This window comes from Ornithorhynchus anatinus, chromosome 11, assembly GCF_004115215.2.
Source record: "Ornithorhynchus anatinus isolate Pmale09 chromosome 11, mOrnAna1.pri.v4, whole genome shotgun sequence".
Taxonomy (NCBI): Eukaryota; Metazoa; Chordata; class Mammalia; order Monotremata; family Ornithorhynchidae; genus Ornithorhynchus; species Ornithorhynchus anatinus.
The window spans coordinates 30030614-30055814 of record NC_041738.1 but is presented as its reverse complement, the minus strand read 5'-3'; the positions used below and the strand labels follow the sequence as shown (position 1 = coordinate 30055814).

At 39.8% G+C, this 25201-nt stretch overlaps 1 long non-coding RNA gene across 2 annotated transcripts in view; it reads left to right on the top strand.

The window, feature by feature from the left end:
• The first annotated feature begins 5715 nt into the window (after window positions 1-5715).
• The window catches only part of LOC120638697, a 38181-nt gene continuing 18695 nt past the window's right edge, over window positions 5716-25201 (top strand). The window contains exons 1-4 of one of the 2 annotated variants that reach the window (XR_005660573.1): window positions 5716-5825; window positions 14892-14998; window positions 22854-22998; window positions 24635-24742. This is a non-coding gene — a long non-coding RNA (uncharacterized LOC120638697). The remainder of the gene's footprint in view (window positions 5826-14891; window positions 14999-22853; window positions 22999-24634; window positions 24743-25201) is intronic. The other variant, XR_005660572.1, reaches the window with a different exon arrangement.

Genomic DNA, 25201 nt, shown 5'->3' with positions numbered 1-25201 from the left:
CCTCTCTGTCCAAACTGCTACCTTGCTGGTATAAGCTTTCATAATATCCCAACTGGATTATTGCATCAGTCTCTTCTCTGATCTCCCTTCCTCCTGTCTCTCCCCACTCCAGTCTATTCTTCATTCCGCTGCCGGGATCATCTTCCTACAGAAACGTTCTGGGCATGTCACTCCCCTCCTCGAAAACCTCCAGTGGTTGCCTATCAACCTTCGCATGAAACAAAAACTCCTCACTCTTGGCTTCAAAGCTCTCCATCCCCTGGCCCCCTCCTAACCTCACCTCCCTTCTATACTTCTCCAGCCCAGTCCGCACACTCCGCTCCTCAGCCACTAACCTCCTCATGGTCCCTCATTTGCACCTGTCCCTCCGTCGACCCCTGGCCTACGTCCTACTGCTGTCCTGGAATGCCCTCCCTCCTCACCTCCACCAAACTATCTTCCCCTCTTCAAAGCCCTACTGAGAGCTCACCTTCTTCAGGAGGCCTTCCCAAATTGAGACCTCCCTTTCCCTCTGCCCCTCCTCCTCCCCATTGCCCCTACTCCCTCCCTCTGCTCTTCCTCCTTCCCCTCCCCAGCACTTGTGCATATTTGTATATATTATTTATTACTCTATTTTACTAATGATGTGTATATATCTATGATTCTACTTATCTTGATGGTATTGAGGCCTGACTACTTGTTCTGTTTGCTTGTCTGTCGCCCCCATTTAGACTGTGAGCCTGTTGTTAGGCAGGGATTGTCTCTATTGCTGAATTGTGCATTCCAAGCACTCAGTACAGTGCTCTGCACATAGTAAGTGCTCAATAAGTACGATTGAATGAATGAGTGAATGAATGTTAGTAACTTCAAAACCAACCCAGTTCCTGGACTAGGGGCCTCTGAAAGCCTGGGTTGTGCCATATCCATGCTTAGAACATGGATAAGGATTCTCTTATACATACATGCTTAAACACATGCTGGAACAGTAGAAACATCTCTTTAGAAAAAGGGTTTGAGGGAGGAGAACTACATTACTAAAATTTTTGGACTTATTGCCTGAAGACAAAATAATATAAAATACTGTAGCAGTCCCTTTCATTGCTAATTGTGCACGATTTCAAGCCCTGGGTGGTACTTGTTGCATCATGAGAGTTTAGTGGAATTTAAGACTTGATAGCCAAGCCTTAAAATGCTTCCCTCACAGATTAGATCCAAAAACTTAAGAAAGCTTTCAAAAATTTGCACAGCTAACATTTGGTATGAGGTAGACAGCTAATTAGACTGTCAGGTTCCTACTAATGCCCCAGGGGAGTGAAAAATTAATCTGACTGTAACCATCTTAGAAAATGACACCAGGGGCCAGGACCTTGAATATTGTCACCTGGCATAAGTATGTTATTAATAAAAAATAGTAGAAGACTAATAGAGATCCCTGTAGGCTGGCCATTAAGCTGAATCCATTAATCAAGGTTTAACCTAAAGCAACTTTTGGCAATAACTCTGAAGATGAACCATGATGCCAAAGTTTTATGAGAGGCCCTTGGTCTGTGTCTGACAGAAAATAAAGGTCTTGGCCCCAGAAGTGCTTTTTGAGTTTTTTGTTCAGATTCTTTAAATAACCAAAAGTTAGAGATTTGTGTTTAGTTTTAGCCTACAAAGAAGATTTTATTTTAGTTAAGGAGAATGCTACTTGCAGGATGGAAGCAGCATATAGGAAAAATGCGGGACATTGTACTGTTAAAAACCCCAACATGATTATGACCTCATTAGGCTTTTCAAACTTGTGAGTAATGCATTTGCTTTAAATATTCCTTTGGAATTCTTATTTTGGGCTTTGTTTGTGTTCATTATTGCCTGGAACACCCCCCACCCCCACCCCACTGCCTCCTCCAACCAAAAAAACCCCCCAAAACCATGCTGCAATCAATTCTAAGCAAATCAACATAGACCGGAACTTCATATTGGTGGGGAAGTATCAAGTCTAGACTCCTGACAAACTCTTGAATTTTTAGTTACATTGAACTAACACTCTCATTTTCCTCTTAGAACTATTTAATTATACCAAATCTTTTTTTTTTCCAAATTTAAGTATTCGGTAATTTACGGAATGTGAAAAACTCCAAAGAATTGTCCTGTAGAAGACTTGTTGAAGCCTGCTTTTTATAATTGCCTGCTTTTTATACTTCTAGGTTTGTGAAAATGTCTGCATTTTCATTTCAAAGCACATCCCTCAGTTACACTCTGCTAATTAATCTTAGTGACCTGTTTAGCATCTGGTGAGATCAGCCTGACCCAGTGTTGATTATGAAAGGGTCAATAACAATATCTCCTGCTGGCCAAAGCAGCAGATGATCAAGAGCAATTCAGCATTACAACCGACGTATGTACTTATCATTGTCACTTTGTAACTAAGGATCTGGTCACACTGCTTTCCGGGAAGCAGGGTGGTGGAGTGGGAAGAGCACGGGCCTGGGAATCAGAGGACCTGAGTTCTAATCCCTGCTCTGCCACTTGTCCACTCTGTGTGACCTTGGGAATATCACTTCATTTCCCTGTGCTTCAGTTACCTCATATGTAAAATAGGGATTATGACTGTGAGCCCCATGTGGGACATGGACTGTGTCCCATCTGATTAGCTGGTAGCTACACCAACACTTTGTGCAGTATCTGGCACATAGTGAGTGCTTAACAAATACTGTTAAAAAAATATTCTCTTCAGATAATATCTGTGAAGCCATATTTTATCTTTTACCTTTTATGACTTTAATTTCTGGCATTGATATCCCTCCAGAACTGTGACCCCTGTAGATTTCCCTCTGATACTTGTTGCCTCTCTTCTTGGTAGAATCAGGAGAGCTCTAACTGATGAAAGCAAATAGCTTCCTCACATATCAAGGATGGAACTTGCCGTTTTCCTCTTCTGTCATCTCTAAATTAGTTAATGAATATTAACTTGGATATTCATGCCTGAGAACTCCTTTTTCTACAGTAAAAAGAAGCACAGGGTTTATCAATATACTTTTTCAAAAGGTGGAAATATGATTTTAAAAAAGAATTTACAATGCAAGACATATAGCAAGTGCTTAGCATACTCCAATTACTAGTTTTAGATTAAGTTTTGAAGAAAAGCATATCTGAATACTAGAATTCAGGTGCCGGAGAGACCTTTACATGGGACAAGCATTGTACTAATAAAGAAAAAAGGAAATCATCTTTTATCATGGCCTTTGGTAAATATAGTGAATCAAGATTAGGAAATTAGCACTATATGAAAAATCTGGACTTGGACTCAGGACCTTCTTTTTTAGTGAATTTTAACATGCTTGCAATCATTTGGTGGTATTTAATGAGTGCATACTCTGTGGAGGGCACTTTACTAAGGGCTTGGAAAAATACAAATGAATAAGTGAAAACAATCCCTGCTCTCAAGGATCTTAATGCTATCTTTCATACATTGGGCAGTGCTAGATGGTCCTGGTTTGGAAAATATTTTCTATATAAAATTATCTTGATGTACATTATGGAAAATAATGGTAGAATTAAATAAAATTTAGTGGTAACAGAGTAAGAGTGTAGTTTGGAATAGTGTAATGGAAAAGTTACAAAACAGAGCTTGATAGAATAGTAAAATGAAAAATTTGCTATTATCAGTACCAGGCAGTGGTAATTTTTTTAAAGTTTTTTTGTTGTCATTGTTGGAAATATTTGTTTTTGGCATGAATTGTGTGGGACAAATTAACGATAGGCAGCTACATATCTCCCTGCACATGGGATGAAACTTTTTGGCACCACCCTCCCTGGTCATGTCTAAAGCTGCCTAGACACCTCAACTCATAACAGCTGTGACTGACTGAAAGCATTTGTGTTTTTCCAGCCTCGATCGTCTACCCTGCTGCTAGTGTAGGTGGTGTTAGAGTAGTTCCCAGAATCCAGACAGACTGGTGGGAAGGGCCACCAGCCACTAAGGACAGTAACTAGTAATAGGTTGGACTCCTGATCCAATGAGGAAACATGTTGTAGGTCAAGCCCCCTAATTGATTCCTCATTTACAAAAATTCCCAAGACCAATCTAAAATTTTTTTTCTATTTTACTGAATTATGACAAAAGTTATTAGTTGAGTCATGAACCTTTAGAATCAGCACTTGAAGATAGGAAAAAGAGGAAAGTGAGGTGTGGTGCATTGATGAAATAAGAAAGTGATAATTCATAGACTTGAATTTAACCCTCCTTCTTGGACAGGGGTGAAAGTCAACTCATCTTGGAATGATGTGGGGATATTCTGATAATAATAATGATGATAGTATTTAAGTGCTTACTATGTGCCAGGCACAGTACTAAGTGCTGGGGTGGATACAAGCAAATCAGTTTGGACACAGTCCCTTGTCCCATGTGGGGCTCACAGTCTCAATTCCCATTTTTCAGATGAGGTAACTGAGGCCCAGAGAAGTGAAGTGACTTGCCCACTTGGTCAAACAGCAGACAGGTGGCAGAGCTGGGATTAGAACCCAGGACCTTTTGACTCCCAGGACCGTGCTCTCTCCACTCTGCCATGCTGTGATAAGACTAAGCATTATATGAGAGGATGGGGAAAGGCTGAGGCAATGTACCTAAAACCATAGTCACAGTGAGAACTGGCCCAGCTTGCTCTGCAGCCTGGTGAGGACAGTGGGAGCTCCACAGGCCCCTGGCCTGGAAGCCCCTCTGTGGCCCTGTGTGGTGGCTGGCACTCAATGGGAGCCATATCCACTCTTTGGCATACTTGCCAATGAAAGGTCACCTAGCCCCCAGATGGCTCGGCACCGCCCAAAAAAGTGTGGGGAAGGCCTGCTCTTAAAAGAATTAAAACCGGCACTTTGGTTATGATGCTCTGCTGTGGAACATTGTGGCTTCTTCCCCCTTTTCCCAGGCCACCTTTGGGGTGGCAGGAAGCTTATTTATCAAAGGTATAAATCCAAGAAGTGAAAATAGTATTGTTTCTTCCCTCCATTGCCCTCACGTTTTGTGTGTTTCATTTAATTGCTCTCCTATGCTATATACTTGAACTACAGTGTTTTCTAAAATTCAAACACTCGTGACATGGAATGAAATGCCACAACCTGAGCAAACAACTGTGAAGAACAGTGACTGAGCAATCACAGTGCTGATATGAAACTTAGGGACAAGCAGGGTGATGTGGTCCTGGCAAAGTATAAAATACTAAGGCACCTTAGGTCAACTAAAATGTAGTAAGTGATTTCAGGTCCTTCTGAGGAGAAATGGAAAGCCCCCTTAATTCATCCTGTCAATCAATCAGTGGTATTTATAGAGTGCTTACTATGTGCAGATCACTGTACTAAATGGCTGGGAGAACTCTTATTAACTCTTAAGTATTTGTTGTGTGATTAAAACACAGAAGGAATCCATGAAATATTGTGAAACCATTTTTAGGTCTAGTGCATCTTAGGCCATTGTTATACTTTTGGCAAATAATTGGACACAGTGTTTTGGCCAGAAACTGCTTGGGGATGTGACCATTACTATTCGTTGCACATCTCTCTTTACCCCATTAAGGCCTTAACACTAAACAGGCAATGTAAGGAACTTAGCTCTTCTTGCATGAAGACGTACCTTTTGAAACTTAAAAGAAAGTTCTTTTTGGAAATTTCTGGTGCTAAATTCAACAGAATGAGTGTGATCAGCACTGTGATCCACTCTGTCGCCACATGTTTATCTCATTTCATCTTTTCTCTACAGATTTTGGTTGTAATAACAGATGTGAATGATTGTTCTCCAGAATTTCAACAATCTGCTTGTAGCAGAGAGTTTGTCCATGAAGCAGTTTCCATGACTATGTCAGTTCTTCAAGGTGAGCTCTTTTTTGAGTTATTCATCAAAATAAGGACTATCATTTTTTTGTTACACTAATTAAATTGTACACTGAGGGCCTGCTCCTGCCATCCTGATGCATGCCTGTAATCACCCTTCCTTGAAAATTACATTTCAGAGAGTGGTGTGGCCAGGCCAGTGAGATTAATTGGTTGAAGCTCAAGTTTCCATTGAAACTGGGCTCCTGCCTCCAAATCAAGAAGTAGATACTCATTAGAGACTTACTTTATGATCATGAATTTCAAAATTTTACCTTACTCCTTCAAAAAGCATTTGAGGACTGTAAAATATTTATGAGAAATGAGCAGCCTGTAGATTTACACTTAATCATACCCAAGAATGCTCAGGACAAGAGTTAATACAGAACAGAGAAATTGGTAAATAATATACCTTTTTTGAGAGATGGAGCAGAGTCCAAGTATTAGATATATTTTCCAATAGCCAGGTTTTTCTTCACTAATTTGTAACATATTTGTGTTTGCTTTTTTATGGCATTTAATCAATTACCGTATGCCAGGTTGGGTTACTAAGCACTGGGATAGATACAAGATAATCAGGCTGGACACAGTCCATGTTCCACACGGGGCTCACAGTCTTAATCCCCATTTGGCAGATGAGGTAACCGAGGCACAGAGAAGTGAAATGATTCACCCACCATCACACAGACCCATGCTCTGTCCACCAGGCCATGCTGCTTCTCTGTAAATTTCTGTAAATGTAAATGTATCTCCCTACAAATGGAAAAGTCTCGACTTTTTATGTAGTTTTGAGTTTTTATAAAATTTAGGAAGGTGGAAGTCAGACTCTTTTGTTCAGAGGAACAAAGTCTCAGAGGAACAATAGTCCATGTTTTAATGCAGGATTTGCTAAAGTAAATAACTGTGTAATGCATATTTCTGAAGAAAAATGGCAGTAGCGGGTTATGAATGTCACAGCTTTAAGCAAGACTGAAACAGAATTGTACTTCTATGTGCCAAGCACTGTTCAAAACTCTGGGGTAGACACAAGTTAATCAGGTTTGACACAGACCCTGTCCTACACAGGACTCACTGCCCAAGTAGAAGGGAATAGGATTAAACCCCATTTTACAGATGAGAAAACTGAGGCACAGAGAAGTTAAGTGACCTGCCCAAGGTCACACAGCAGACAAGTGCCAGAGCCAGCATTAGAACCCACAGTCTCTGCCTCCCAGGCCCGTGCATTTGCCACTAGGCCACGTTGCATCGGATGGTATCCGACTTGAGTATCCTTTGTCTATTCCAGCACTAAATAGAGTGCCTGGCACATAGTAAGTGCTTAACAAATACCCTTATTATTATTATTATTATCATCATCATGATGACCATCTATAGATTTAGGTCTGAGAGAATGTGACCTTCCAGGTTTTTTGAAGTATTGAGTTAATAGTTTAATATTTTCAGAGCAAAAAATCCCAACGTTTCCTGTTAGTGATGCTGCAGGATTTAATTTGTCTTTGTCCAAATCCATTTCCTGTGCTTCAGGGAACGGAATATATTCTTAATGCAAGCGCTGCTGCTAATGCCTCAGGTGGTCTGTCTTCTCTCCCCTGTACATCCCTGGTCATTGAAGAAGTTGAGGATGTCAACAATAACAAGCCTATATTCCAAATGGTAATTGGAACTCCTCCATTTATGTAGTATCATAATTGACTTGACAGTTTCATCAATAGACTTCAACCTCACCTGAAGCTGCTCATAAATCTCTCTAGGAGATAATCATAGCCTTTCTTAACTCCATAACCCATCCTGGAGTTTTTTTTATTGGGGACTTGAAGGAAAACTGGCCAGTGGATTGTGCGTAAGAATGAAGTTGATTAGAGAGCCAGTGCTCTGGATGTGGGAGAAGCATGGGACTAATTAGGCAGTTGGCTTTGGAGAAGAAGAGTTAGACTGAGAAAACCGAAGCATCTCAGGTCTGATAAAACATTGGGAAGAGAATGCAAGTTGATTGCAAAACTTGAATGGGAATAGGGAGAGAGGGAAGAATTAACAGTCAAAGGGTCGGGGCGAATGAGAACATCAGGAAAGATGGAGAGAACAGAGATTGAGGGGGAATAAAGGGTGAGAGAGACCAGGGAACAATTTATCAGTTTACTTTCTTGGTTATTTATAGTTTGAATGCTAAGATGTAAAATATATAGCGGATGAGACCTTTGCTATTTTATTGCCACAATTGTGTTAAACATCTGGTGTTTTATAGTTTCATATTTATGGATTATGGTGAGCCCAATCATATGCTCCAGTTATTTATATTCATTTATGATAACCAGTAAAATTAATATTCAGAAATTCCTCTTCCCCTAATGTTATTCAAAAGCAGAGCATCTGTCTCTGCCTCTGAATGTCAAAGGAGCCACTCGGCCACTTCAGGTGGGATCACCCTTTTAGATAAGATATATGCTGTTCTTAAATGTTTCTGGGATAGCCACAAAGTATCAGGCTTTGTTCCCCTCTCACTTTTTAAAAAATTTTTTTAACTTTTAATTTTCCCAGATCTTGATTTAGTGACTTACTAACGTAAAGGTGTCCAGAAGGAATTGAATCCAGACTGAACTATATGAATATTTAATATTCCCTAACTTGACATGGTGATGAGTAATTTTTGTATTTCCTGACAGAAAACAGTGATAAATCACATTCCCACCTGTCACTCAATATTATTTATTGAGCGCCTTCTGAGTTGCAGAAGGAAAGTACAGTAGAATTAGTAAACAAGCTCAGCTTTTGAGGAGTTTACACTGTAGTGGGATATTGATTATTTTCACAAAGTAGCTGAACACCTCATTGGTCCAGGAACTTGTCATAATGTCTTCATCAGCTTCATCCCAGGTTGTTCTGTCTTGAGTCTCTTCTCTTCTCTAGTCTACACATCATTCTGCTGCCTGGATTTTTTTCCTAAAGTGGCATTCTGCACCAGTATCCCCACTCCTCAGAACCCTTCAGTGGCTAGCTATCACTCTGCATATTAAGCAGAAACTACTGAACATTCATTTAAAGTCACTCAATCACTCTTTCCCCACTACTTATTCCCTCTCTTCTCCCACTGCACCTCAGCTCTTACTCTTTGTTTCTCTCAATCTAGCCTACTCACTGTGCCTTGATCCAATCTCTCCCAACTGTGTCCCCTTGCTCACACCCTTCCTCAACTTGGTGCTCTCTCCCCCTTCATATTCACCAGACCACAGTTCTCCCCATATTTAAAACCCTTATGAAATCACATCTCCAGGAGGCTTACCCTGACTGATTTTAGCTTTCACCCTCCCCAACTGCCATTTCAACACTTTTGTTGTTGTTAATAATAATAATAATAATAATAATAATAATAATAGTTCAGAGCTTACTATATGCTGAGCTCTGTACTAAGTGCTGGGGGGGTAGATAGAAGATATCTTGTCCCTGCCCCACATGGATCTTGTGTAGCTCCAGTCTCCTAAGGCACCTGAATATACCATATATACCTTATTTCTCAAGTATCAACTCATATACAAATGACTTTATTTCTTTCCACCTCTCTAAATAATATTCAAGTGACTGTCTCTCTCTGTAAATTACAGACTTCTTGAGTATAGAGGTTATAGCTACTAACTAACTTTAATGTGGCTTGAGTCCTTAAAACCCATGCTTTTTTCTGAATGAACAAACTAGATGTTTTGATAATAGGGTATGAGAGTTAATCAGTCTTAGGGAAAGTTGCTGATACCAGTCATTTGGGATTCTGGGATAGTTTTATTCTGCTGGTCACAAGAATTGATTCATTTAAAGAATTGTCCCCGAATTGGACTGAGTTTTCAGCCTTGGGTTTAGGGCTGAGCTCTAAAAGTTTCTTGCCGACGTGTTTGAGGTGCATTTCAGAACTCTCTTTTAAAATAGAACTTCATATGTAAAATTCACATAAAAAATATTGTGTTGGAGAGTTACATGGTGAAATCACCTCAGATAGAAAATTGAAAGAATATATAGCCAGGAACCTTTTCATATGGAAATAAAAATATAAATAAGTTCATATAAATAAGTTTGTTTTCAAAAGTTTTTTACATCTTAGATTCCCTGTGAAAAGACACAGAGTTTGGAACCAGCTTTCTTCATGTTGTTACCCGTGATGACGACCATGGTTCCAGTACTGCCATTTCATACTCCATTGCAAGAGAGGAATCAAAGTACTTATAGGTTAATCCTGTCACTGGCTGGGTTTATGTCAACCAACCTGCCTCTCCAGTATTGATCTTAAGGCCACTGACAAAGTGCTCCAGAGAGGACTTAAGGTGATTTCCTTTTTATCCCTCTAAGTAGGGCAGCAAGAACTCCTCCATCCCCATACTTGGGCCCTGGCATGCTGTTTCACAATTATCATTATTGCATCTATTAGGCATTTTTAATATGCCAAAACACAGTGGTAGATATGGGATAATTGATTAGTCCTAGTCCCATTCCCACACAGTATTTTAAAATCTAAGAGGGAAAGAAATATTATTTTAACCCCATTTTACAGGTAAAGATACAGAAGCCCAGAAAAGTTGAGTGACTTGCCCATAGTTACACAGCCGAACCTGAGACTCCTGATTCCCAGCTCTATGCTCTTTCCATTATGTCAAGCAGCTTTGCCATATAGTTTGTGATTATCCCAAAAAAGGGATATTGCCTTTGGTTGTTTGCAGCTTCAGCACTGTAAGGTGAGGAAACTCCTGCTGTCTGACCTCATACTGGTCCACAGATGCCAGACCACCACTGCTGGGACTTCAATCAATCATCATCATCATCAGTGGTATTTATTAAGTGCTTACTGTGTGCAGAGCACTGAACTAAGTCCTTGGGAGAGTACAATATAACACAGAGTTGATAGACACATTCCCTGCCCACAAGGAGCTTACAGTCTAGAGGGGCAGGCAGTCATTAACATAAATAAATTGCTTGCTCAGCCCCATGCCACTGGAATTCTTGTTGGCCCCTGCTCCAGCCCAAGAAAGGAGAAGTACTGCTGAGTTAACCATTTTAGAATGTTGGGAAGGCCACTGCTGTGACTTTTCATTCATTCACTTGTATTTATTGAGCACTTACTGTGTGCAGAGCACTGTACTAAGCACTTAGGAGAGTACAATACAACAATAAACACATTCCCTGCCAACAACAAGCCTACAGTTTAGGGCGGGGGAGACAGACATTAAAATGAATAAATTACAGATGTGTACATAAGTGCTGTGGAGCTGGGGTGGGGGGGTGATGAACAACAGGAGCAAGTCAGGGTGTTGCAGAAGGGATCGGCAATAGACGTGACTGGAAGGGAAAATATATGAGGTGAGAGTCTCCTAACAAAGCTGAGGACAATGCAGTACAAATTAGAGAAAACACATATATTTTTATACACCCTATGTCCTTCATGCTTGCTGGTGATTTTGCATATGGTGGGATTTCATCGCTGTGAAGGACACGTATGTATATAACCATATGTGTTTATTGAAGTGCTTACGTCAGACTGTATGGAACCACTCATATTCTCTTGGCTGGCTCTCAAGCCTCCAAGAGCATCCATTGGAAGAGGGAGTAAATGTGGTATGAGATTGCGAACTGAATATCTTTGGGAGACTAATTGTAACAGCAGAATTTCAGTAATATTTCTCTTGAAGTGTCAAAAATGATGATGGGTTGTATGCATCCTTGCAAAAGTTTCTGACCATGCAGCATCTTACTGCTCCATCAAAAGGAGAAACCAGTCCAAGAAAGTTTCAGAAAGGACCTCTGTGAGGACTGGGGAGCAAGACTGAGCGGGAGATCCCCAGGAGGAGAGCGACGGGCTCCTGCAACTGGCTCTCCTTAGCCCTCCCATCTCTCTTCCCTCAAGTTCTTCTAATTGGCCTTTCCAGGGTCTTCCCCGTTACAGATCCAGCTGTCACGGCAATCGCCCAATCCTGCATGGCTATGCTTCTTTTTCCTCCTGCTTTCTCACAACATCTCTGGCCCAGTCTCCCTTCAAAACTCATCCACCACCCCTGCAGATCACCTGCTCCCCCCACCCAAACTCTGTCACCCACCTTCTTTGGCCAACTCTCCCTCTGTTGTGGAGGATCCACCAGTCCCTACCCCATTCTGCCACACCTGACATTTGACCAAGTCATTTACTAGTGTTTAAAATTTAGCTTCTGAATTTCAAAGCCCAGTAGAGCCAGAAGGGTCTTTAGTAATAACATCTAGATACTAAGCTCCTCCACTAGGCTGCCAGCTTCTTGAGGGCAGGGGTAAGTGAGGTTTTATTTCGACCGATTTCCGAGTCAGTTTTACAAGAGCAGTACAATGTTTGATATGATTTGGTTTTCACCTGAGACAAAATAGTCTTCATAGGGTAGTAGAATAATAGTGCATCGCATAAACAAAGTACATTAAGACATTGACATAGCTGGTTAAAGACATGTAGTCTAGTCATTTCATTTTAGTTCTTAAAGTGAAGTCTCATAGTCTGAATTGTGTTCTCTCTGCCTCAGACCAACTGGGACAAATCAGTCAATGTTATTTGAGCCCTTAGGGTGTGCAGAACACTGTACTAGGCACTTAGCACTAACCTATGGATAAATATGCTAAAGACAAGGGATCATCAGTGATAAATGAAACAGCATGTTCTGGATAGAGCATGGGCCTGGGAGTCAGAAGGACCTGGGTTCTAGTGCTGGATTTTCCAGAGTCAGAGGTCATGGGTCCTAATTCCGGCTCCGCCACTTGTCAGCTGTGTGACTGTGGGCAAGTCACTTAACTTCTCTGTGCATCAGTTACCTCATCTGTAAAATGGGGATTAAGACTGTGAGCCCCACATGGGACAAACTGATTACCTTGTATCTACCCCAGTGCTTAGGATGGTGCTTGGCATGTACTAAGCGCTTAACAAATAACATTATTATTATTACATCTGCTGCGTGAGTTTGCACAAGTCACTTAATTTCTCTGTGCTTCAGTTCCCTCATCTGTAAAATAGGGCTTAAGTCTATGAGCCTCATGTGGGACAAGGGCTGTGCCCAACTTGATTATCTTATATCTACCCCAGTGCTTAAAACAGTGTTTGAAACATAATAAGTACTTAACAATACAATTATTATTGTTATTATTAATAAAATATGAAAGTTGCTAAATTTAAATTCTGTTTTGCAAAGGCATCAGCTTAGACGAGAAGACTTATCAAGACTTGAAATGGCATGTAATACTTTGTACTTTTAAAGTAGACAGTAAAGTGAATAAATATTGTGATATTTATATTTTTCTTTGTGATCCAGTGTTTTTTGAAAGCAAAGATCAGAAGAATATTCTCTAATTTGACTACCAACTAATGTCCACGAATAAACATAGGCAAATGGAATTTTTTTCCGTCTAACATTTTTTCTTCAGTAAATATACCAGAATTGAATCCCACCTTGTAAGACCATAATAGCAAAAGTGGTGTTTTTTAGTGAATGTACTCCATATGCTCTAAATGGCTGTTCAATTCGACTAATAGCTTGGATTTCTGTTAATTTGGTTCATTTGGAAAATGCTGACAAGCATGAGTTAAAGAACAAATATATGTGCTCTAGCTAGGATTCCTTCATTTTAATTAGGGGTAGTTTTGAAAAAATCCAAATTGTTATAGTAATAAGACTTCATTACTTGGAAAGATAACTATAAAATGAATAGGGAATGAGCAGGTGGAATTTTTTAATGTCATGTAATAGTGATGCCAGGGTTTTGTTGTTGCTAGGCTATAGAAGGTATTGTTAACATAAGTAACATATTGAACATCAAAAATGTTTGGTAAAAATCACTAAATCAGAAAATCTAGATTATAATTCTGTCAAATTTGATGAAAACTCCTCTGCTTATATTCTCTCTCTCCCAACTTTTTCTAGATTATAATTCTGACAAATCTGTGGCTCTTGGGTGAAAACTCCTCTGCTTATATTCTATCTCTCCCAGCTTTTAATACAGTGCTTTATACAAAGTAAGCATTTAATAAATAAAACAATTATTTTTACTGAGCCTTCTTTTTCCTTTCTTCATTTGTAGGAGGAGGTGAAATTATCAATCACCAAGTAATTTTATGTATTTACTGTGAAATCAATAGGAAGGGTCCTGTATTATTTTGGACTAGTGTGGGTTTTACACCCAGCTACATCCTAGTTGTGAGGGAGGCAGGGAATCTTTAGTTTCAGGCAAAAAGAAATAGCCATATGAAAACACCCTGTAGACTTTCTGAGAAGTTTATCCAATAAGGGAGAAAGCTGATGTTTTTGAGAAGGTTTTCAGGAAAATGTGAGTCAGTGTTATAGAAATATTGTGTATATGGCCTGTCGGTAGTAACTATTTTATGAACAGTTTATCTTAAAAAAAAAAAAAACTTAAATTTTTAAAGCCATGTCTCAAGAGGGAGAGTCCACTGATGGAGGGAATCAGAGCAGTGTAGTTACATTGGCAGTAACAATTATCAGTGGAAAAAAACAGCCACCAAAGTGGGGGGTAAAAGTTATGAAGTAGTGATTCCTGAAAATACCACAAAAGATACAGCCACTGTGGTAAGGTCTTGTTAAGTTATAAGTTCTTGTGCTATAAATTCAAAGAGAATCCTTGGGGCACTTTGAATGGAAACAATGTGGGGAAAGGTGGCTATTGAAGGAGTTGGCAAAAGATAAGGATTTAAGGAAGTACAATCAAAAATCAATTTTCACAAATTAGTGTGGCTTTTGAATGATCACATTGAATGAGCTCTGAATACAGCGGGGTGGATCAAAGGGAAACGTTTAGCTTATGGATCATTCTTAGGGAAATATATTTTAGATCATTTTTTATTTGACATTTTACATTCATTTTTCTGTCAAAAAAGAGAAAAGATAGAATTCAGTGTGGTGCTACATTTCAGAACTAAATGGGCAAATACAAATTTGCAGTGTTAAAAAGAGAGATTCCTAGTATTGGAAGTATTACTAAATTCTAGTCATTTTCAAAGTCTCATGTCTTACCTTCATTGGAAGGTATGTTCTTGAGATGAACTAAAATACTTTTCACATTTATCATAGATGTGAAGTTCAAAGACCGGATGCCCTCTGAAATTTTTCCACTCAAGACTCATGGACATCATAAAGCTCTGTTATTTCCAATGAGAGACTGGGAACTTCAAGGTCAAGTTAGTATACTTCTAAAATATGATTTATAGAAAGTTTTTATAAGGTGTAAACGATGTGAGTCCAAGAATTTTGTTTTTTATAGCTTGGTGTATGCTTTCTCCAAAGAAGACCAAGTCATTTTGTCCTGTATCTACCTTAGCACTTAGCAGAGTGCTTGGCCCATAGTAAGCGCTTAATGCATTCCTTCATTATTATTCTTTAGTGTAAGAAGATTCTATCAACAGGGGCATTTTTGAGATCAGATAAACCCTTTCCAAATTGCATCATAGTTTTTATTTTTATATTTTAAGCAAATAGTAAAATCTCAGCATCTTAACTCAGCCTTTTACATTTGAACTGAAATGTAAATGTCTTCAGTTTTACAAACATTTAAGCCCAGCAGTATCCACTGTTCACAAATTGCTGTAAATGAAAGGTGAAAACCATAATTGTCTTGAAAGTGAAGCTTAGTATGTTTTTTTTAATTATAGAGCAGATATAGAGATTTTTTATTAGGCAATTTTGTGTCTTCATTTAGGCTCTAATTGACTATTAGATATGTGTCAGTTCAGTGCTTTTTATGGAAGAAATCTTTAGGTTTTCCTTTTGGTAACTTGTAAAGTTATCTTTTGGGATGATAATCACAGATATATTTCTTATCCTCTAAATAGGGAGCCCAGTTTTCAATATTTGCTCAGGGAAAACTTTCATTAAAGTGGATGAGGCATCTTTCCCCCGTGCATAGTGCTAAGCTTGCTGTGCACACATACTTTAATTTCAGCAGGGAAGAAGAAGATTCTTTTATGCTCTGGTTGCTCTTAACTGGCAGAGATTTCACTCAACAGGCAGCTGCTGCTCAGTAGTGTTGTTAGCACTGAACTGCCCCCAATATCTTGAGCACCTTATATAATGGTGAGAAGTTCTCCTACAGTCTCCAGGAATTGAACAGGATTGGTGGATAGGGTCAGAAAGATGGAAAAAATGGAAATACTCTGTCAAGGGAATGTACCTGTTTCAGGGTTCAGGACTTGGGACTCAGCTCTGCTAATGCTGAAGTTGTTTGTAATAACTCTGCCTTGGTAAACGTAATATATGTGCCTCCCTGGGTAGATCTGGATCAATACTAGAGTTCTCTTTAAAAAGGTTTCCTCTTAAAAAAAAAAAAAAAAGTCCAGATTGAATTTCATCCTGTTTGTGGAGGAGTATTTTTTCCAGTTTGTCTATTGTTTGGAATTCCTTTCTTCAAGTGCAAATAATCATCAGATTATATTCTCAATAAACTGTAACACTGAATAGACCATTTCCCAGGACCAGTCTCTGTGCAATATCAAGTTGACACTGAGCCATTAATAGCTATTCTTTAAATGTGACCTTCAGGACATCAACCCGTTGAAGAACTTTGCTGTTCAGAGACTCTCACTCCATATGACAAATTTTTCTGGACTTGATTCATAGGAAAGCAGCATGGCCTAGTGGGCCTGGGAGTCAGAAGGACCTGTGTTCTAATCCTGGCTTCGCTACTTGTTTGCTGTGTGACCTTGGTCAAGTCGATTACCTTCTCTGTGCCTCAGTTCCCTCATATGTAAATTGGGGATTAAGACTGTGAGCCCCATGTGGGACAGGGACTATGTCCAACCTGATCTGCTTGACCTACCCCAGAGCTTAGTACAGTGCCTGGAACATAGTAAGCATTTAACAACTACCACAATTATTGTTATTATTATCACAAAGGTTATAGCATAAGGTTGGTATGATCTATGCCATTCACATAGAATTTGGTGAGAATTCTATGCTTGGAAAGCACAGGGGCTTGAAAGATTAAGTTTTATTTATACTTTCTACATCTTACGGGTATATGGTGCAAAATTGATTTTATTCAGTGAATAGAAGCAAACTATTTTATGTCAGATTAATTATGGGATTGAATGTAATAATTCCAATGTTTAATATGTCTTATCTTCTATAATGGCACCTTTTTGTATGGGAGGAGCATAACTGTTCCATCCGACAATTTCCTTGACACTGTTGATGTTTCCTCCTCGGACAGATTATTAAACCCCTTCTCACTGGGATAAGAGCATGTAATCTAGTTGAGGGAATTGTTCCAGAAACGAAAATGCCCGTTTGCTTCTATTTGATTCCAAATGGAGATGAAGGCACCGCTTCTCTCCTAGTTGCAGAACCTTTGGATTTTGAAACAACTAAGAACTTCCTCTCCTCTCATGATCACACCTGGAGAGTTTCCAGTACTTTACCAGTCTTGACTAGGAGAGGAGAGTCAAGCCAGATGCATACACGTTCCATTCCTAGCTTGGGCAGTGGCTAGCGAGTGGAAGGCAATCTGCTACCAGACAAAACTCACCTGTGCTGGGCAGCAGCGGCATGGGACAGATTTGAGGATGGAGACTCAAGTTCACTGTGCGGAAGGAGGCGATGATAAACCACTTCCCTGTTTTTCCCAAGAAAGCTCTGTAGGTACATTGCCAAAATGATTGCAGATGGAAGGTGGGGTGTTCTGGAAGAGATGTGTCCATGGTGTCGCTATGGGTCAGAGACGACTCGACAGCATAAGACAAGACAGGAACTTCCTGCTGAAAGTTTGGGCTTAAACTGTTGCTGCCGGGCCCCTGGACACATTCATCCCTGTGTTTGTTAATCTCACTGGTAAGTAATACAGGGATATTCTCATTAAGGACAGGTGCGTTCAAAGAAACTCCAAATCGGAAACAGTGAAGTTCCAAACCTGTATTTTAAATTTTTTGTAGAAGTCAACGGCAATATCCCTCTTTCACCTCTCTCTTCTACGAAGCTTCAGTACCTGAGGGTATCAGTATGAGAACATTGGTCCTTCACCCGCCTGCCACTAACCTAGACCTTGGTCAGAGTGACAAGGTAATAGCACACAAAACTTTGCTGAAGACATTGCCTGGATAGCAATGGATGGTGGAAGTTCCAGGTTTTAGCTTGTTTACTTTATGTATTGCCTCTCTTCTGAAGAGCTTCAGACCAATGATGAGATTTTTTCTCCTTAATATTCTGTTTTACCTCATTACATTTATCCATTCAAATTTTGTTTTGCACAAACTCCTTAAAAGCCCATGACTGATCCTTTTAATTTTATTTGTTGAAGCCTATTTCCTTTCAACTGGGGAGTCCAAGAAGTTGTTTTTATCAAAATAAGCAATATTTTAATAAAATGAGATGAATTCTCAACATACCAATACATGTTACAAAATGTACTGTTACTTTGAAAAATAAATAAAAACCAATTTGGTCTTGCTTGCAAATATATTTTTAAAATTTAGCTTAAGATTTGAAGTCTTCCCTTATGAGCTATTTACAAGAAAGAAAATTGCAGGAACCATCTTTCTCTGGAATTCTTTCAGATCACTTATTCTCTGTTGCATGATTGCAGTGGAGACTATACTTTTTTTGACTTAGGTTCCGTACACATTAGCGCAGTGTTCGATAAAGAGAAAAAAGGGAATAGTCGTTTAGAAATAGAGTTAACATATGGTGGTGAATCAACTTGACCTAGATAATATGGACAGCCAAATTCTGGTAAGAAGCAATGATAATCACATAGTCAAGATGTCATTTGATCAAAGACACTTGATCAATTTTCAAAGTGTCCAATTTGGTTTTGCATAGAACCACTAATGGGAAGGATTTAATGTAAGGATGTTAGTATGAATGACAAGAATTCGTGACTGACCGTTTCTCCACCCTGTGTTCCTTAAACAGTAAGCACTCAATAAATACTGTTGATTGATTACTCACTCTCTGTTCCCCTGTTGCATTTGCTGTTCACAGTATATAGTGCTGCTTTGATTGTTGGTAGTGCTATCACAATGGCTTTGAAGCCCCTCCTCTAAATGAATTATTAAATTCCTGCTTGCTGCCTGGATCATATGCTTTTGTGGTCTCCCTGTGGTCTACTGCTATGCCACCTCATTTGAGACTGTCCTTCATTGTATCTTTAAAATATTTCAGCTTTAGCTCATGGTTGTCCAACTGGTTGGGCACACTGCTGCCTTTCTATAGGTTCTGCCAAACCAAGTTGTATTGTGACAAGCTTTGTTTTGATACAGCAAATTGGCATGGTTCCATAACTTTTATGTTGTGATGATGTGATGTATTGCATGTAGTGAAACTTCATACCTAAGTTTCTTAATAGTCTTTGCTAAGTCCAAGGTTTACAGCCTCTATATAGAAAGTGGATCACTTTCATTCTGTAACATGGGGCCACTTTGGTGCCGTACTCTGTCATCCAAAGAAAATGTTTGCGTTCTAATTGGGTTTCTTTTTCTTTCTGTATTGGTTCATAGTGGGCTGCCAACAGAGTCATATTTAGGTAGCAGCATTCAATTCTATTCTATTGCTAAAAAGGTTAGGATAGTATAGGGAGTCCTGCAATTCAGGCAATCAGTGGTATTTGTTCAGTGTTTACTGTGGGCAGAGCACACAAATTGGTAGACGTATTTACAGCTCACAGTCTAGAGAGAGAGATGGACATTAATATAAAGAAATTAATTAGGACTAGGTACATAGCTGCTGTGGTGCAGAGAGAGGGATGAATATCAAGAGTGTCTAAAGGGTATAGACACTTGTGAAGGGGCAACCCTGAAGGGAGAAGGAGTATGGAAAAGGAGGGCTAAATCAGGGAAGGCCTCTTGGAAGGGATGTGATTTTAATAAGACTTTGAAGGTGGAGAGAGTGATGGTCTGTCTTAAGGATAGGGAGGGAGTTCCAGATCAAAGGGAGGCTGTGGGCAAGGGAGCTATTTAATGGTTCTGCAAAGTGATTCATAATAGTCTTTTCGTTTACCTCTTGGGTGCTACCAAATCACAATCAGCAGCTGCTTCTGGACTGCTGCTTTGAGGACTTCAGATGAAGCACAAAGCTTTTTAGTTGGAAGATGGTAAATTAGTTTGTAAACTCCTTGAGTGTAGGGATGTGCTTACTAACTCTATTATACTCCACTTAGCACTCAGTAGAGTTTTTTGCACAGAGCAAGCTCTCAATAGGTACTATTTCTTGGTTGGTAATAATTCTAGGGGAAATTAGAATCTTCAGTTCCAGCTTTTAGGCCCTTTGTTGTATTGTCAAGTATGGTTGTATAAGGTTAAGAGGGAGTGGATCTGTTGTACTACCCTGTTTTACTTGGTAGGTAAAGTAGTAGTGGAAAACTTCTCAGAGCAGCTAAACTTCCTCAATAACTCCCAAACTTTTGGAATGTTAGTATGGCCTAATAGCAAGGGCACGGGCCAGGGAGTCAGGAGATTTGGATTCTAATCCCAGTTATGTTGCCTGTCTACTGCCAGACCTTGGGCAAGTCACTTAACTTCTCTGGGCCTCAGTTTCCTCACCTGCAAAATGGGGACTCAGTACCTATTTTCCCTCCTAATTAGACTGTGAGCCACATGAGGAACAAGAGTTTGATATAACTGTACCGTTTTCACCCCAGTGCTAGACGAAGGGCTTGCCCCATAATAAATGCTTAACAAAGCACAATTACTATTAAGATAATGTAAGGTCAATGAATAGAAATTAGAAGTCATAATTTATATGTTTCCTGATTTTCTCCAGAATCTGACTTTTAGTAAGGCTCGTGTCTGCCTTGGCATTTTATAGCCTGGAGCCGTTTTGTAATTATTGTTAATCACGCCCACCATTATTCTTTAGAAGTTATCTCAGGGATTCTGGCTAGGATCTTGCCAGCAGTAGCAACTAGTGAGATGCATTGAATTTCTTCATGGAGGGAGAAGATAGTTGTATAAACTATGAAATCTTGTGACATTTCTTAAGTTTTCCACGTTTCGAGAAAAAGCTAATATGGATATGAGCAGTACATCTTTCCTTTTCTGGTAGACCTTCCTAGGCATTGAATGCACTCTTAATGATAGTATTCTTTAAGTGCTTACTATGTGCCAAGCACTGTGTTAAACTCTGGGATAGATACATGGTCCTTGCCCCACATGGGGCTCACAAATAATATTAATAATATTGTATTTGTTAAGCGCTTACTATATGCCAAGCACTGTTCTAAGCATTGGGTAGATGTAAGGTAATCAGGTTGTCCCAAATGGGGCTAACAGTCTTAATCCCCATTTTACAGATGAGCTAATTGAAGCACAGAGAAGTTAAGTGGCTTGCCCAAGGTCACACAGCAGACAAGTGGCAGAGGTGGGATTAGAACCCACATCCTCTGGCTCCCAACCCCATGCTCTTGCCACGAAGCCCTACCACTTCTCAGGGCATGTCAGCATGTCACCCCCCCACTCAAAAATCTCCAGTGGTTGCCTATCAACCTCTGTATCAAACAAAAACTCCTCACTCTTGGCTTCAAAGCTCTCCATCACCTTGCCCTTTCTTACATCACCTCCCTTCTCTCTTTCTAACATCCCAGCCTGCACACTCGGCTGCACTGTTGCTAACCTTTTCATTGTGGCTCGTTCTTGTCTGTCCCACCTTCGACCCTGGCCCACATCCTACCTCAGGCATGGAATACCCTCCCTCCTCACATCTGCCAAACCACCTCTCTTCCCCTCTTCAAAGTCCTACTGAAGGCTCACCTCCTCCAAAAGGCCTTCCCAGACTAACCCTCCCCCCTTTTCCTTAGCTCCATAACTTGCTCCATCACTACCTTTTCCTCACAAGTATGTAAGATTTCCTTCTTCCTGGGGCTCTCTTTTATGGAAGATTTGTTAAGAAGACTTCAGAATTGATGCTCCTTTCTATGATTCTCTCCCTGAGTTGGAGAGTGTAAACTCCTCCTCTAGGCTGTAAGCTCCTCGAGGGTAGGGAACGTGTCTACCAACTCTGTGATATTGTACTCTCCCAAGTGCTTAGTACAGTGCTCTGCAAATGTAATCAATAAATCCTATTGATTAATTAAATCCATCCATTTTTTAATGGGCCACATAGTCTCTTAGGGGATGCCTATGTCTTTTCATCAGATTGTGTTCTGTATAGTTTTGGATCTCTTCATCCATTCCTATTACTTGTCATGCATGCTCCTTATCTCGAACTGCTTCTCATGACGCAAACATCATTTTTGTTAGGCTCATGAGCAGCTAGAGTGTTGGTGATATATTGCTTAGTTAACAGCAGGTAACATCTCTAAATATTTCTTGTTAATTCAGTCCTGCAGGTGTCACATAATGATGCCTACAGTCTTAAGAAATGCCTGAAAAGCAATACCTCAAAGCAATATTCATTTACATTGTAAATAAAGCTGTCTGGTAATGAATGATGGTGTTCTTTTCTTCGAGGGGGCTGTGGTAATATTATCAGGAATTCTTTGCAGTTGACTCCATTTTGCATGACAATGCTTTTCATATGTTTGTAGACTGAGGGGGGAGAAAAATGTTTAATGAAATCGAAATGAAGGAAAATTCAAGATTGTACTGTAAAACCTGTTATATCTTGATTGATATAACATATTTGCTTTTTCAACATACTGCAGAGGAAAACCCATGAGATTCCTAATTACATGAATTTGGAAAATCTTATGGAATCATTCAAGATAAAAAGAAAATGAAAAGATAATTTTCTTGAAATTGGGTCGAAACAGAGTTAAACTTGTGCTTTGTGACTTCAGAACAAAAAAGTTATGACTTTCAACTATGCAACTGCCATGTTAGGCATCAATTATTCAGGTTATCTGTTTAAACAAATTGGATGTGACATTCATTTGATATCCAAGTACTCTTGAGTAATGTTGGTATATAAATGGCCCACAACCCTAAGGGTTTATTTCTGTATTGGCTCCATATTTGTCTTCATTTAATGTGCAGGGAGACATTTAAAAGAATTGCAGCTGACAGAAATGGCACAGCAAGTATTTTAATCTCTTGTTTCTTGTCTCTCTAGGTAGAGCCTATGTGCGTATTTTTATCAGCGACGTGAATGATAACAAGGCTGTCTTCACTCAGCCTTGTTTACGAAGTTAATGTGGATGAAGACCAGGATGTGGGCCTTACTATCGTCATAGACAGAGCTAGTGACGAGGACCAAGGTAAAATGTTGGAATGCCCCACGGCTTCGCATAAAGTATTAATGAGTTAATTTCAGCCATTGAGTCGTACTCTTTGATTAGAGGGAGAATGATTGTCTTTTTGCTTCCGCAGTTTAGAATTTCCTTATCTGAATTGATGGAACCTAAGCATTCCGTAATGGAATTGTTAGGTGTAAGTCAAATATTGTGACTGTTCTTAAACATAGGTTTGTAGGGAGTAACATTTGTTTTGGGACATTCTGATTTGAGCAGTACATTTTCCTAAAAGGTGATTAGAGCAGAAAAATTAAATATTATTGCTCAGTGAAGCCGTGGAATCCTTATAGTCCAGCTTCTCTGAGTTTATGGGGATGTTGAATACATTGCTTCTCATATGAGGGAATGGACTCCATGTAGTTATATGTGAAAGTAGAGCAGGGCTACAATTTTTGATTTTATAAATACTTCTGGGAAGAAAACATAATGACATGATGAAAGATGGAAGCAAATTAAATAAATGAGGGGCACATTTCTTCTATGGCGGTATTTGGCACCTTAGACCAAAGACCTTCTCCTTTCAAAGTTAAAGCTGCTTGTCTTGTTGATCGGCTCCTATTCCCAGGATTTGGGGAAATTTATACCTCTGGCATCTGCAAAGTGTAGTTCTTGCAAGAATTAGCTTTCCCTTCAGTTCCTTCCTGTCTACAACTTGAGTAGCAGCCTGTACATTTCCACAACCAGGGCCTTGATCAGATCAGTCAGTTGTATTTATTGAGTTCCTTCTTTGTGCAGAGCACTGTTCTTGGGAGAGTACAGCGTAACACAGTTGGTAGACATGTTCCCTGCCCACAAGGAGCTTGCAATCTAGAGGGGGGGTGGTCATTTATGGATATGTTCATAAGTGGAGCTCAGAATGGGGTGAATAAGAGATACAATTCCAAGTGTGAGGGAGACACAGAAAGGGAGAGGGAGTAGATTCATTCATTCAATAGTATTTATTGAGCGCTTACTATGTGCAGAGCACTGTACTAAGCGCTTGGAATGAACAAGTCGGCAACAGATAGAGACAGTCCCTGCCGTTTGACGGGCTTACAGTCTAATCGGGGGAGACGGACAGACAAGAACAGTGGCAATAAATAGAGTCAAGGGGAAGAACATCTCGTAAAAACAATGGAATGAGGACTTAATTAGGGACGGTCTCTTGGCAGAAATGTGATTTTAATGAGGCTCTGAAGGTGGAGAAGATGATGGTCTGTTGGATATGAAGGGGGAGAAGGTTTCAGGCCAGAGGCGGGATGTGGGTGAGGGGTCGGTGGCGAGATAGACAAAATTGAGATAGTGAGTAGGTTGGAGTTAGAGGACCAAAGTGAGCATGCTGGGTTGTAGTAGGAGATCGGAGAGGGGACAAGGTGATTGAATGCTTTAAAGCCAATGGTAAGCGGTTTCAGGTCAGATCAGATCATTGCCAAATTTGTCCAGTTCACAGTCTCTGAATTTTAGAAAGACTTATGGATGTGCCTTAAAGATGCTGCCAGGAGTCTGACAACATGCCCACATCTTTTAATGAGATCTCTGGGGCTCTTATTTTTGTATAATGACTACCAGTCCCAGAATGTATTGCTTGCTCCACAGCTTTTAACCTGTTTTTCCTCTTCAGGCCAAGCAATGGCCTGGAAGCAACGATTATGCAAACAACCCTCCAGTCCAGCCACTGTTTTTGTCAAGTGTGATCCCAGGGGCTTTTCAGAAGAGTCCAGAAACCCAGGTCAGAAGTTACAGATCACACACAGAGTAGAGCTCTTAGCCTGTGAATCAACAGATTAGCTTTCGTTGGAATGACCAGACCGTTGCACGTACATATCGCAATTTGTAGATCTCTGTTTTAAGTAATGTGCCAGATCCGTGTATTATTCTATAAACCTAGTCCATCCTCAGTATGTTAGAAACTGTGCAATTTTACCTATGGTCAATAGAATGAACTATGTCAGTTTAAGAAAATTCAGAATTTCCTTCTATTTCAAAAGATAGCATGCTTATAATTTCGGATAATCAGTTGTCTACTATTAAGATTTTACAGTTTTTTTCTGATGACACTAATTGTTTTTTACCGTCATACTGTATTAATTCTTTGTGTTAACCTGAAGTGACAAAGTTAATGATGTGCTACTTTATACTGATCGTGCCACTTCATCATGCCAATATAGCTAAATTTGTTTAAAATACT